Source organism: Eucyclogobius newberryi, unplaced genomic scaffold (genome assembly GCF_026437365.1).
Source record: "Eucyclogobius newberryi isolate DKJ021-1_F unplaced genomic scaffold, fEucNew1.0.hap1 SCAF_22, whole genome shotgun sequence".
Classification (NCBI taxonomy): domain Eukaryota; kingdom Metazoa; phylum Chordata; class Actinopteri; order Gobiiformes; family Gobiidae; genus Eucyclogobius; species Eucyclogobius newberryi.
The window spans coordinates 5325511-5339850 of record NW_027315857.1 but is presented as its reverse complement, the minus strand read 5'-3'; positions in this window follow the sequence as shown (position 1 = coordinate 5339850).

Genomic DNA, 14340 nt, shown 5'->3' with positions numbered 1-14340 from the left:
ATAATATATAGTTTGAAGTTTGAGTCTATCATATTAGGTTTTGGATTTATAGCTGTTTTTGTGTCTATTGCTTCAAAAGCATTTTCACATAATTTGTGTGTTCTGAAGAAACTACAAGAGATATCTAAGCCATACTTTCTGTGCAAGAGGGGCTTGTACATCTGCACAACATGTCTTTTAAAGTTTGAACCTATCTTATTGCATTTTTGAGTTATAGCAGTTTTTACGTTTTTATTGCTCCAAAAGCCTTTTCAGCCCATGAACAGTTGTTTGTGAGTTTCGAAAAAAGTGCAAGAGCTATTTGAACCCTTTTTGCTGGGCAAGTAGGACCTGTAAATCTACACAATATATAGTTTAAAGTTTGAGTCTATCATATTAGGTTTTGGATTTATAGCTGTTTTTGTGTCTATTGCTTCAAAAGCATTTTCAGATAATTTGTGTGTTCTGAAGAAACTACAAGAGATATCTAAGCCATACTTTTTGTGCAAGAGGGGCTTGTACATCTGCACAACATGTCTTTTAAAGTTTGAACTTATCTTATTGCATTTTTGAGTTATAGCAGTTTTTACGTTTTTATTGCTCCAAAAGCCTTTTCAGCCCATGAACAGTTGTTTGTGAGTTTCGAAAAAAGTGCAAGAGCTATTCAAACCCTTTTTGCTGGGCAAGTAGGACCTGTAAATCTACACAATATATAGTTTGAAGTTTGAGTCTATCATATTAGGTTTTGGATTTATAGCTTTTTTTGTGTCTATTGCTTCAAAAGCATTTTCACATAATTTGTGTGTTCTGAAGAAACTACAAGAGATATCTAAGCCATACTTTCTGTGCAAGAGGGGCTTGTACATCTGCACAACATGTCTTTTAAAGTTTGAACCTATCTTATTGCATTTTTGAGTTATAGCAGTTTTTACGTTTTTATTGCTCCAAAAGCCTTTTCAGCCCATGAACAGTTGTTTGTGAGTTTCGAAAAAAGTGCAAGAGCTATTCGAACCCTTTTTGCTGGGCAAGTAGGACCTGTAAATCTACACAATATATAGTTTAAAGTTTGAGTCTATCATATTAGGTTTTGGATTTATAGCTGTTTTTGTGTCTATTGCTTCAAAAGCATTTTCACATAATTTGTGTGTTCTGAAGAAACTACAAGAGATATCTAAGCCATACTTTCTGTGCAAGAGGGGCTTGTACATCTGCACAACATGTCTTTTAAAGTTTGAACCTATCTTATTGCATTTTTGAGTTATAGCAGTTTTTACGTTTTTATTGCTCCAAAAGCCTTTTCAGCCCATGAACAGTTGTTTGTGAGTTTCGAAAAAAGTGCAAGAGCTATTCAAACCCTTTTTGCTGGGCAAGTAGGACCTGTAAATCTACACAATATATAGTTTGAAGTTTGAGTCTATCATATTAGGTTTTGGATTTATAGCTGTTTTTGTGTCTATTGCTTCAAAAGCATTTTCACATAATTTGTGTGTTCTGAAGAAACTACAAGAGATATCTAAGCCATACTTTCTGTGCAAGAGGGGCTTGTACATCTGCACAACATGTCTTTTAAAGTTTGAACCTATCTTATTGCATTTTTGAGTTATAGCAGTTTTTACGTTTTTATTGCTCCAAAAGCCTTTTCAGCCCATGAACAGTTGTTTGTGAGTTTCGAAAAAAGTGCAAGAGCTATTCAAACCCTTTTTGCTGGGCAAGTAGGACCTGTAAATCTACACAATATATAGTTTGAAGTTTGAGTCTATCATATTAGGTTTTGGATTTATAGCTGTTTTTGTGTCTATTGCTTCAAAAGCATTTTCACATAATTTGTGTGTTCTGAAGAAACTACAAGAGATATCTAAGCCATACTTTCTGTGCAAGAGGGGCTTGTACATCTGCACAACATGTCTTTTAAAGTTTGAACCTATCTTATTGCATTTTTGAGTTATAGCAGTTTTTACGTTTTTATTGCTCCAAAAGCCTTTTCAGCCCATGAACAGTTGTTTGTGAGTTTCGAAAAAAGTGCAAGAGCTATTTGAACCCTTTTTGCTGGGCAAGTAGGACCTGTAAATCTACACAATATATAGTTTAAAGTTTGAGTCTATCATATTAGGTTTTGGATTTATAGCTGTTTTTGTGTCTATTGCTTCAAAAGCATTTTCACATAATTTGTGTGTTCTGAAGAAACTACAAGAGATATCTAAGCCATACTTTCTGTGCAAGAGGGGCTTGTACATCTGCACAACATGTCTTTTAAAGTTTGAACCTATCTTATTGCATTTTTGAGTTAAAGGCAGTTTTTACGTTTTTATTGCTCCAAAAGCCTTTTCAGCCCATGAACAGTTGTTTGTGAGTTTCGAAAAAAGTGCAAGAGCTATTTGAACCCTTTTTGCTGGGCAAGTAGGACCTGTAAATCTACACAATATATAGTTTAAAGTTTGAGTCTATCATATTAGGTTTTGGATTTATAGCTGTTTTTGTGTCTATTGCTTCAAAAGCATTTTCACATAATTTGTGTGTTCTGAAGAAACTACAAGAGATATCTAAGCCATACTTTCTGTGCAAGAGGGGCTTGTACATCTGCACAACATGTCTTTTAAAGTTTGAACCTATCTTATTGCATTTTTGAGTTATAGCAGTTTTTACGTTTTTATTGCTCCAAAAGCCTTTTCAGCCCATGAACAGTTGTTTGTGAGTTTCGAAAAAAGTGCAAGAGCTATTTGAACCCTTTTTGCTGGGCAAGTAGGACCTGTGAATCTACACAATATATAGTTTAAAGTTTGAGTCTATCATATTAGGTTTTGGATTTATAGCTGTTTTTGTGTCTATTGCTTCAAAAGCATTTTCAGATAATTTGTGTGTTCTGAAGAAACTACAAGAGATATCTAAGCCATACTTTTTGTGCAAGAGGGGCTTGTACATCTGCACAACATGTCTTTTAAAGTTTGAACCTATCTTATTGCATTTTTGAGTTATAGCAGTTTTTACGTTTTTATTGCTCCAAAAGCCTTTTCAGCCCATGAACAGTTGTTTGTGAGTTTCGAAAAAAGTGCAAGAGCTATTTGAACCCTTTTTGCTGGGCAAGTAGGACCTGTAAATCTACACAATATATAGTTTAAAGTTTGAGTCTATCATATTAGGTTTTGGATTTATAGCTGTTTTTGTGTCTATTGCTTTAAAAGCATTTTCACATAATTTGTGTGTTCTGAAGAAACTACAAGAGATATCTAAGCCATACTTTCTGTGCAAGAGGGGCTTGTACATCTGCACAACATGTCTTTTAAAGTTGGAACCTATCTTATTGCATTTTTGAGTTATAGCAGTTTTTACGTTTTTATTGCTCCAAAGCCTTTTCAGCCCATGAACAGTTGTTTGTGAGTTTTGAAAAAAGTGCAAGAGCTATTTGAACCCCTTTTGCTGGGCAAGTAGGACCTGTAAATCTACACAATATATAGTTTTAAGTTTGAGTCTATCATATTAGGTTTTGGATTTATAGCTGTTTTTGTGTCTATTGCTTCAAAAGCATTTTCACATAATTTGTGTGTTCTGAAGAAACTACAAGAGATATCTAAGCCATACTTTCTGTGCAAGAGGGGCTTGTACATCTGCACAACATGTCTTTTAAAGTTTGAACCTATCTTATTGCATTTTTGAGTTATAGCAGTTTTTACGTTTTTATTGCTCCAAAAGCCTTTTCAGCCCATGAACAGTTGTTTGTGAGTTTCGAAAAAAGTGCAAGAGCTATTTGAACCCTTTTTGCTGGGCAAGTAGGACCTGTAAATCTACACAATATATAGTTTAAAGTTTGAGTCTATCATATTAGGTTTTGGATTTATAGCTGTTTTTGTGTCTATTGCTTCAAAAGCATTTTCACATAATTTGTGTGTTCTGAAGAAACTACAAGAGATATCTAAGCCATACTTTCTGTGCAAGAGGGGCTTGTACATCTGCACAACATGTCTTTTAAAGTTTGAACCTATCTTATTGCATTTTTGAGTTATAGCAGTTTTTACGTTTTTATTGCTCCAAAAGCCTTTTCAGCCCATGAACAGTTGTTTGTGAGTTTCGAAAAAAGTGCAAGAGCTATTTGAACCCTTTTTGCTGGGCAAGTAGGACCTGTAAATCTACACAATATATAGTTTAAAGTTTGAGTCTATCATATTAGGTTTTGGATTTATAGCTGTTTTTGTGTCTATTGCTTCAAAAGCATTTTCACATAATTTGTGTGTTCTGAAGAAACTACAAGAGATATCTAAGCCATACTTTCTGTGCAAGAGGGGCTTGTACATCTGCACAACATGTCTTTTAAAGTTGGAACCTATCTTATTGCATTTTTGAGTTATAGCAGTTTTTACGTTTTTATTGCTCCAAAGCCTTTTCAGCCCATGAACAGTTGTTTGTGAGTTTTGAAAAAAGTGCAAGAGCTATTTGAACCCCTTTTGCTGGGCAAGTAGGACCTGTAAATCTACACAATATATAGTTTAAAGTTTGAGTCTATCATATTAGGTTTTGGATTTATAGCTGTTTTTGTGTCTATTGCTTCAAAAGCATTTTCACATAATTTGTGTGTTCTGAAGAAACTACAAGAGATATCTAAGCCATACTTTCTGTGCAAGAGGGGCTTGTACATCTGCACAACATGTCTTTTAAAGTTGGAACCTATCTTATTGCATTTTTGAGTTATAGCAGTTTTTACGTTTTTATTGCTCCAAAGCCTTTTCAGCCCATGAACAGTTGTTTGTGAGTTTTGAAAAAAGTGCAAGAGCTATTTGAACCCCTTTTGCTGGGCAAGTAGGACCTGTAAATCTACACAATATATAGTTTGAAGTTTGAGTCTATCATATTAGGTTTTGGATTTATAGCTGTTTTTGTGTCTATTGCTTCAAAAGCATTTTCACATAATTTGTGTGTTCTGAAGAAACTACAAGAGATATCTAAGCCATACTTTCTGTGCAAGAGGGGCTTGTACATCTGCACAACATGTCTTTTAAAGTTTGAACCTATCTTATTGCATTTTTGAGTTATAGCAGTTTTTACGTTTTTATTGCTCCAAAAGCCTTTTCAGCCCATGAACAGTTTTTTGTGAGTTTCGAAAAAAGTGCAAGAGCTATTTGAAACCTTTTTGCTGGGCAAGTAGGACCTGTAAATATACACAATATATAGTTTAAAGTTTGAGTCTATCATATTAGGTTTTGGATTTATAGCTGTTTTTGTGTCTATTGCTTCAAAAGCATTTTCAGATAATTTGTGTGTTCTGAAGAAACTACAAGAGATATCTAAGCCATACTTTCTGTGCAAGAGGGGCTTGTACATCTGCACAACATGTCTTTTAAAGTTTGAACCTATCTTATTGCATTTTTGAGTTATAGCAGTTTTTACGTTTTTATTGCTCCAAAGCCTTTTCAGCCCATGAACAGTTGTTTGTGAGTTTTGAAAAAAGTGCAAGAGCTATTTGAACCCCTTTTGCTGGGCAAGTAGGACCTGTAAATCTACACAATATATAGTTTGAAGTTTGAGTCTATCATATTAGGTTTTGGATTTATAGCTGTTTTTGTGTCTATTGCTTCAAAAGCATTTTCACATAATTTGTGTGTTCTGAAGAAAATACAAGAGATATCTAAGCCATACTTTCTGTGCAAGAGGGGCTTGTACATCTGCACAACATGTCTTTTAAAGTTTGAACCTATCTTATTGCATTTTTGAGTTATAGCAGTTTTTACGTTTTTATTGCTCCAAAAGCCTTTTCAGCCCATGAACAGTTGTTTGTGAGTTTCGAAAAAAGTGCAAGAGCTATTCAAACCCTTTTTGCTGGGCAAGTAGGACCTGTAAATCTACACAATATATAGTTTGAAGTTTGAGTCTATCATATCAGGTTTTGGATTTATAGCTGTTTTTGTGTCTATTGCTTCAAAAGCATTTTCACATAATTTGTGTGTTCTGAAGAAACTACAAGAGATATCTAAGCCATACTTTCTGTGCAAGAGGGGCTTGTACATCTGCACAACATGTCTTTTAAAGTTTGAACCTATCTTATTGCATTTTTGAGTTATAGCAGTTTTTACGTTTTTATTGCTCCAAAAGCCTTTTCAGCCCATGAACAGTTGTTTGTGAGTTTCGAAAAAAGTGCAAGAGCTATTCAAACCCTTTTTGCTGGGCAAGTAGGACCTGTAAATCTACACAATATATAGTTTGAAGTTTGAGTCTATCATATTAGGTTTTGGATTTATAGCTGTTTTTGTGTCTATTGCTTCAAAAGCATTTTCACATAATTTGTGTGTTCTGAAGAAACTACAAGAGATATCTAAGCCATACTTTCTGTGCAAGAGGGGCTTGTACATCTGCACAACATGTCTTTTAAAGTTTGAACCTATCTTATTGCATTTTTGAGTTAAAGGCAGTTTTTACGTTTTTATTGCTCCAAAAGCCTTTTCAGCCCATGAACAGTTGTTTGTGAGTTTCGAAAAAAGTGCAAGAGCTATTTGAACCCTTTTTGCTGGGCAAGTAGGACCTGTAAATCTACACAATATATAGTTTAAAGTTTGAGTCCATCATATTAGGTTTTGGATTTATAGCTGTTTTTGTGTCTATTGCTTCAAAAGCATTTTCACATAATTTGTGTGTTCTGAAGAAACTACAAAAGATATCTAAGCCATACTTTCTGTGCAAGAGGGGCTTGTACATCTGCACAACATGTCTTTTAAAGTTTGAACCTATCTTATTGCATTTTTGAGTTATAGCAGTTTTTACGTTTTTATTGCTCCAAAAGCCTTTTCAGCCCATGAACAGTTGTTTGTGAGTTTCGAAAAAAGTGCAAGAGCTATTCAAACCCTTTTTGCTGGGCAAGTAGGACCTGTAAATCTACACAATATATAGTTTGAAGTTTGAGTCTATCATATTAGGTTTTGGATTTATAGCTGTTTTTGTGTCTATTGCTTCAAAAGCATTTTCACATAATTTGTGTGTTCTGAAGAAACTACAAGAGATATCTAAGCCATACTTTCTGTGCAAGAGGGGCTTGTACATCTGCACAACATGTCTTTTAAAGTTTGAACCTATCTTATTGCATTTTTGAGTTATAGCAGTTTTTACGTTTTTATTGCTCCAAAAGCCTTTTCAGCCCATGAACAGTTGTTTGTGAGTTTCGAAAAAAGTGCAAGAGCTATTTGAACCCTTTTTGCTGGGCAAGTAGGACCTGTAAATCTACACAATATATAGTTTAAAGTTTGAGTCTATCATATTAGGTTTTGGATTTATAGCTGTTTTTGTGTCTATTGCTTCAAAAGCATTTTCACATAATTTGTGTGTTCTGAAGAAACTACAAGAGATATCTAAGCCATACTTTCTGTGCAAGAGGGGCTTGTACATCTGCACAACATGTCTTTTAAAGTTTGAACCTATCTTATTGCATTTTTGAGTTATAGCAGTTTTTACGTTTTTATTGCTCCAAAAGCCTTTTCAGCCCATGAACAGTTGTTTGTGAGTTTCGAAAAAAGTGCAAGAGCTATTTGAACCCTTTTTGCTGGGCAAGTAGGACCTGTAAATCTACACAATATATAGTTTAAAGTTTGAGGCTATCATATTAGGTTTTGGATTTATAGCTGTTTTTGTGTCTATTGCTTCAAAAGCATTTTCACATAATTTGTGTGTTCTGAAGAAACTACAAGAGATATCTAAGCCATACTTTCTGTGCAAGAGGGGCTTGTACATCTGCACAACATGTCTTTTAAAGTTGGAACCTATCTTATTGCATTTTTGAGTTATAGCAGTTTTTACGTTTTTATTGCTCCAAAGCCTTTTCAGCCCATGAACAGTTGTTTGTGAGTTTTGAAAAAGTGCAAGAGCTATTTGAACCCCTTTTGCTGGGCAAGTAGGACCTGTAAATCTACACAATATATAGTTTAAAGTTTGAGTCTATCATATTAGGTTTTGGATTTATAGCTGTTTTTGTGTCTATTGCTTCAAAAGCATTTTCACATAATTTGTGTGTTCTGAAGAAACTACAAGAGATATCTAAGCCATACTTTCTGTGCAAGAGGGGCTTGTACATCTGCACAACATGTCTTTTAAAGTTGGAACCTATCTTATTGCATTTTTGAGTTATAGCAGTTTTTACGTTTTTATTGCTCCAAAGCCTTTTCAGCCCATGAACAGTTGTTTGTGAGTTTTGAAAAAAGTGCAAGAGCTATTTGAACCCCTTTTGCTGGGCAAGTAGGAACTGTAAATCTACACAATATATAGTTTGAAGTTTGAGTCTATCATATTAGGTTTTGGATTTATAGCTGTTTTTGTGTCTATTGCTTCAAAAGCATTTTCACATAATTTGTGTGTTCTGAAGAAACTACAAGAGATATCTAAGCCATACTTTCTGTGCAAGAGGGGCTTGTACATCTGCACAACATGTCTTTTAAAGTTTGAACCTATCTTATTGCATTTTTGAGTTATAGCAGTTTTTACGTTTTTATTGCTCCAAAAGCCTTTTCAGCCCATGAACAGTTGTTTGTGAGTTTCGAAAAAAGTGCAAGAGCTATTCAAACCCTTTTTGCTGGGCAAGTAGGACCTGTAAATCTACATAATATATAGTTTGAAGTTTGAGTCTATCATATTAGGTTTTGGATTTATAGCTGTTTTTGTGTCTATTGCTTCAAAAGCATTTTCACATAATTTGTGTGTTCTGAAGAAACTACAAGAGATATCTAAGCCATACTTTCTGTGCAAGAGGGGCTTGTACATCTGCACAACATGTCTTTTAAAGTTTGAACCTATCTTATTGCATTTTTGAGTTATAGCAGTTTTTACGTTTTTATTGCTCCAAAAGCCTTTTCAGCCCATGAACAGTTGTTTGTGAGTTTCGAAAAAAGTGCAAGAGCTATTTGAACCCTTTTTGCTGGGCAAGTAGGACCTGTAAATCTACACAATATATAGTTTAAAGTTTGAGTCTATCATATTAGGTTTTGGATTTATAGCTGTTTTTGTGTCTATTGCTTCAAAAGCATTTTCAGATAATTTGTGTGTTCTGAAGAAACTACAAGAGATATCTAAGCCATACTTTTTGTGCAAGAGGGGCTTGTACATCTGCACAACATGTCTTTTAAAGTTTGAACCTATCTTATTGCATTTTTGAGTTATAGCAGTTTTTACGTTTTTATTGCTCCAAAAGCCTTTTCAGCCCATGAACAGTTGTTTGTGAGTTTCGAAAAAAGTGCAAGAGCTATTTGAACCCTTTTTGCTGGGCAAGTAGGACCTGTAAATCTACACAATATATAGTTTAAAGTTTGAGTCTATCATATTAGGTTTTGGATTTATAGCTGTTTTTGTGTCTATTGCTTCAAAAGCATTTTCACATAATTTGTGTGTTCTGAAGAAACTACAAGAGATATCTAAGCCATACTTTCTGTGCAAGAGGGGCTTGTACATCTGCACAACATGTCTTTTAAAGTTGGAACCTATCTTATTGCATTTTTGAGTTATAGCAGTTTTTACGTTTTTATTGCTCCAAAGCCTTTTCAGCCCATGAACAGTTGTTTGTGAGTTTTGAAAAAAGTGCAAGAGCTATTTGAACCCCTTTTGCTGGGCAAGTAGGACCTGTAAATCTACACAATATATAGTTTGAAGTTTGAGTCTATCATATTAGGTTTTGGATTTATAGCTGTTTTTGTGTCTATTGCTTCAAAAGCATTTTCACATAATTTGTGTGTTCTGAAGAAACTACAAGAGATATCTAAGCCATACTTTCTGTGCAAGAGGGGCTTGTACATCTGCACAACATGTCTTTTAAAGTTTGAACCTATCTTATTGCATTTTTGAGTTATAGCAGTTTTTACGTTTTTATTGCTCCAAAAGCCTTTTCAGCCCATGAACAGTTGTTTGTGAGTTTCGAAAAAAGTGCAAGAGCTATTTGAACCCTTTTTGCTGGGCAAGTAGGACCTGTAAATCTACACAATATATAGTTTAAAGTTTGAGTCTATCATATTAGGTTTTGGATTTATAGCTGTTTTTGTGTCTATTGCTTCAAAAGCATTTTCACATAATTTGTGTGTTCTGAAGAAACTACAAGAGATATCTAAGCCATACTTTCTGTGCAAGAGGGGCTTGTACATCTGCACAACATGTCTTTTAAAGTTTGAACCTATCTTATTGCATTTTTGAGTTATAGCAGTTTTTACGTTTTTATTGCTCCAAAAGCCTTTTCAGCCCATGAACAGTTGTTTGTGAGTTTCGAAAAAAGTGCAAGAGCTATTTGAACCCTTTTTGCTGGGCAAGTAGGACCTGTAAATCTACACAATATATAGTTTAAAGTTTGAGTCTATCATATTAGGTTTTGGATTTATAGCTGTTTTTGTGTCTATTGCTTCAAAAGCATTTTCACATAATTTGTGTGTTCTGAAGAAACTACAAGAGATATCTAAGCCATACTTTCTGTGCAAGAGGGGCTTGTACATCTGCACAACATGTCTTTTAAAGTTGGAACCTATCTTATTGCATTTTTGAGTTATAGCAGTTTTTACGTTTTTATTGCTCCAAAGCCTTTTCAGCCCATGAACAGTTGTTTGTGAGTTTTGAAAAAAGTGCAAGAGCTATTTGAACCCCTTTTGCTGGGCAAGTAGGACCTGTAAATCTACACAATATATAGTTTAAAGTTTGAGTCTATCATATTAGGTTTTGGATTTATAGCTGTTTTTGTGTCTATTGCTTCAAAAGCATTTTCACATAATTTGTGTGTTCTGAAGAAACTACAAGAGATATCTAAGCCATACTTTCTGTGCAAGAGGGGCTTGTACATCTGCACAACATGTCTTTTAAAGTTGGAACCTATCTTATTGCATTTTTGAGTTATAGCAGTTTTTACGTTTTTATTGCTCCAAAGCCTTTTCAGCCCATGAACAGTTGTTTGTGAGTTTTGAAAAAAGTGCAAGAGCTATTTGAACCCCTTTTGCTGGGCAAGTAGGACCTGTAAATCTACACAATATATAGTTTGAAGTTTGAGTCTATCATATTAGGTTTTGGATTTATAGCTGTTTTTGTGTCTATTGCTTCAAAAGCATTTTCACATAATTTGTGTGTTCTGAAGAAACTACAAGAGATATCTAAGCCATACTTTCTGTGCAAGAGGGGCTTGTACATCTGCACAACATGTCTTTTAAAGTTTGAACCTATCTTATTGCATTTTTGAGTTATAGCAGTTTTTACGTTTTTATTGCTCCAAAAGCCTTTTCAGCCCATGAACAGTTGTTTGTGAGTTTCGAAAAAAGTGCAAGAGCTATTCAAACCCTTTTTGCTGGGCAAGTAGGACCTGTAAATCTACATAATATATAGTTTGAAGTTTGAGTCTATCATATTAGGTTTTGGATTTATAGCTGTTTTTGTGTCTATTGCTTCAAAAGCATTTTCAGATAATTTGTGTGTTCTGAAGAAACTACAAGAGATATCTAAGCCATACTTTTTGTGCAAGAGGGGCTTGTACATCTGCACAACATGTCTTTTAAAGTTTGAACTTATCTTATTGCATTTTTGAGTTATAGCAGTTTTTACGTTTTTATTGCTCCAAAAGCCTTTTCAGCCCATGAACAGTTGTTTGTGAGTTTCGAAAAAAGTGCAAGAGCTATTCAAACCCTTTTTGCTGGGCAAGTAGGACCTGTAAATCTACACAATATATAGTTTGAAGTTTGAGTCTATCATATTAGGTTTTGGATTTATAGCTGTTTTTGTGTCTATTGCTTCAAAAGCATTTTCACATAATTTGTGTGTTCTGAAGAAACTACAAGAGATATCTAAGCCATACTTTCTGTGCAAGAGGGGCTTGTACATCTGCACAACATGTCTTTTAAAGTTTGAACCTATCTTATTGCATTTTTGAGTTATAGCAGTTTTTACGTTTTTATTGCTCCAAAAGCCTTTTCAGCCCATGAACAGTTGTTTGTGAGTTTCGAAAAAAGTGCAAGAGCTATTCGAACCCTTTTTGCTGGGCAAGTAGGACCTGTAAATCTACACAATATATAGTTTAAAGTTTGAGTCTATCATATTAGGTTTTGGATTTATAGCTGTTTTTGTGTCTATTGCTTCAAAAGCATTTTCACATAATTTGTGTGTTCTGAAGAAACTACAAGAGATATCTAAGCCATACTTTCTGTGCAAGAGGGGCTTGTACATCTGCACAACATGTCTTTTAAAGTTTGAACCTATCTTATTGCATTTTTGAGTTATAGCAGTTTTTACGTTTTTATTGCTCCAAAAGCCTTTTCAGCCCATGAACAGTTGTTTGTGAGTTTCGAAAAAAGTGCAAGAGCTATTTGAACCCTTTTTGCTGGGCAAGTAGGACCTGTAAATCTACACAATATATAGTTTAAAGTTTGAGTCTATCATATTAGGTTTTGGATTTATAGCTGTTTTTGTGTCTATTGCTTCAAAAGCATTTTCACATAATTTGTGTGTTCTGAAGAAACTACAAGAGATATCTAAGCCATACTTTCTGTGCAAGAGGGGCTTGTACATTTGCACAACATGTCTTTTAAAGTTGGAACCTATCTTATTGCATTTTTGAGTTATAGCAGTTTTTACGTTTTTATTGCTCCAAAGCCTTTTCAGCCCATGAACAGTTGTTTGTGAGTTTTGAAAAAAGTGCAAGAGCTATTTGAACCCCTTTTGCTGGGCAAGTAGGACCTGTAAATCTACACAATATATAGTTTGAAGTTTGAGTCTATCATATTAGGTTTTGGATTTATAGCTGTTTTTGTGTCTATTGCTTCAAAAGCATTTTCACATAATTTGTGTGTTCTGAAGAAACTACAAGAGATATCTAAGCCATACTTTCTGTGCAAGAGGGGCTTGTACATCTGCACAACATGTCTTTTAAAGTTTGAACCTATCTTATTGCATTTTTGAGTTATAGCAGTTTTTACGTTTTTATTGCTCCAAAAGCCTTTTCAGCCCATGAACAGTTGTTTGTGAGTTTCGAAAAAAGTGCAAGAGCTATTTGAACCCTTTTTGCTGGGCAAGTAGGACCTGTAAATCTACACAATATATAGTTTAAAGTTTGAGTCTATCATATTAGGTTTTGGATTTATAGCTGTTTTTGTGTCTATTGCTTCAAAAGCATTTTCACATAATTTGTGTGTTCTGAAGAAACTACAAGAGATATCTAAGCCATACTTTCTGTGCAAGAGGGGCTTGTACATCTGCACAACATGTCTTTTAAAGTTTGAACCTATCTTATTGCATTTTTGAGTTATAGCAGTTTTTACGTTTTTATTGCTCCAAAGCCTTTTCAGCCCATGAACAGTTGTTTGTGAGTTTCGAAAAAAGTGCAAGAGCTATTTGAACCCTTTTTGCTGGGCAAGTAGGACCTGTAAATCTACACAATATATAGTTTAAAGTTTGAGTCTATCATATTAGGTTTTGGATTTATAGCTGTTTTTGTGTCTATTGCTTCAAAAGCATTTTCACATAATTTGTGTGTTCTGAAGAAACTACAAGAGATATCTAAGCCATACTTTCTGTGCAAGAGGGGCTTGTACATCTGCACAACATGTCTTTTAAAGTTGGAACCTATCTTATTGCATTTTTGAGTTATAGCAGTTTTTACGTTTTTATTGCTCCAAAGCCTTTTCAGCCCATGAACAGTTGTTTGTGAGTTTTGAAAAAAGTGCAAGAGCTATTTGAACCCCTTTTGCTGGGCAAGTAGGACCTGTAAATCTACACAATATATAGTTTAAAGTTTGAGTCTATCATATTAGGTTTTGGATTTATAGCTGTTTTTGTGTCTATTGCTTCAAAAGCATTTTCACATAATTTGTGTGTTCTGAAGAAACTACAAGAGATATCTAAGCCATACTTTCTGTGCAAGAGGGGCTTGTACATCTGCACAACATGTCTTTTAAAGTTGGAACCTATCTTATTGCATTTTTGAGTTATAGCAGTTTTTACGTTTTTATTGCTCCAAAGCCTTTTCAGCCCATGAACAGTTGTTTGTGAGTTTTGAAAAAAGTGCAAGAGCTATTTGAACCCCTTTTGCTGGGCAAGTAGGACCTGTAAATCTACACAATATATAGTTTGAAGTTTGAGTCTATCATATTAGGTTTTGGATTTATAGCTGTTTTTGTGTCTATTGCTTCAAAAGCATTTTCACATAATTTGTGTGTTCTGAAGAAACTACAAGAGATATCTAAGCCATACTTTCTGTGCAAGAGGGGCTTGTACATCTGCACAACATGTCTTTTAAAGTTTGAACCTATCTTATTGCATTTTTGAGTTATAGCAGTTTTTACGTTTTTATTGCTCCAAAAGCCTTTTCAGCCCATGAACAGTTGTTTGTGAGTTTCGAAAAAAGTGCAAGAGCTATTCAAACCCTTTTTGCTGGGCAAGTAGGAC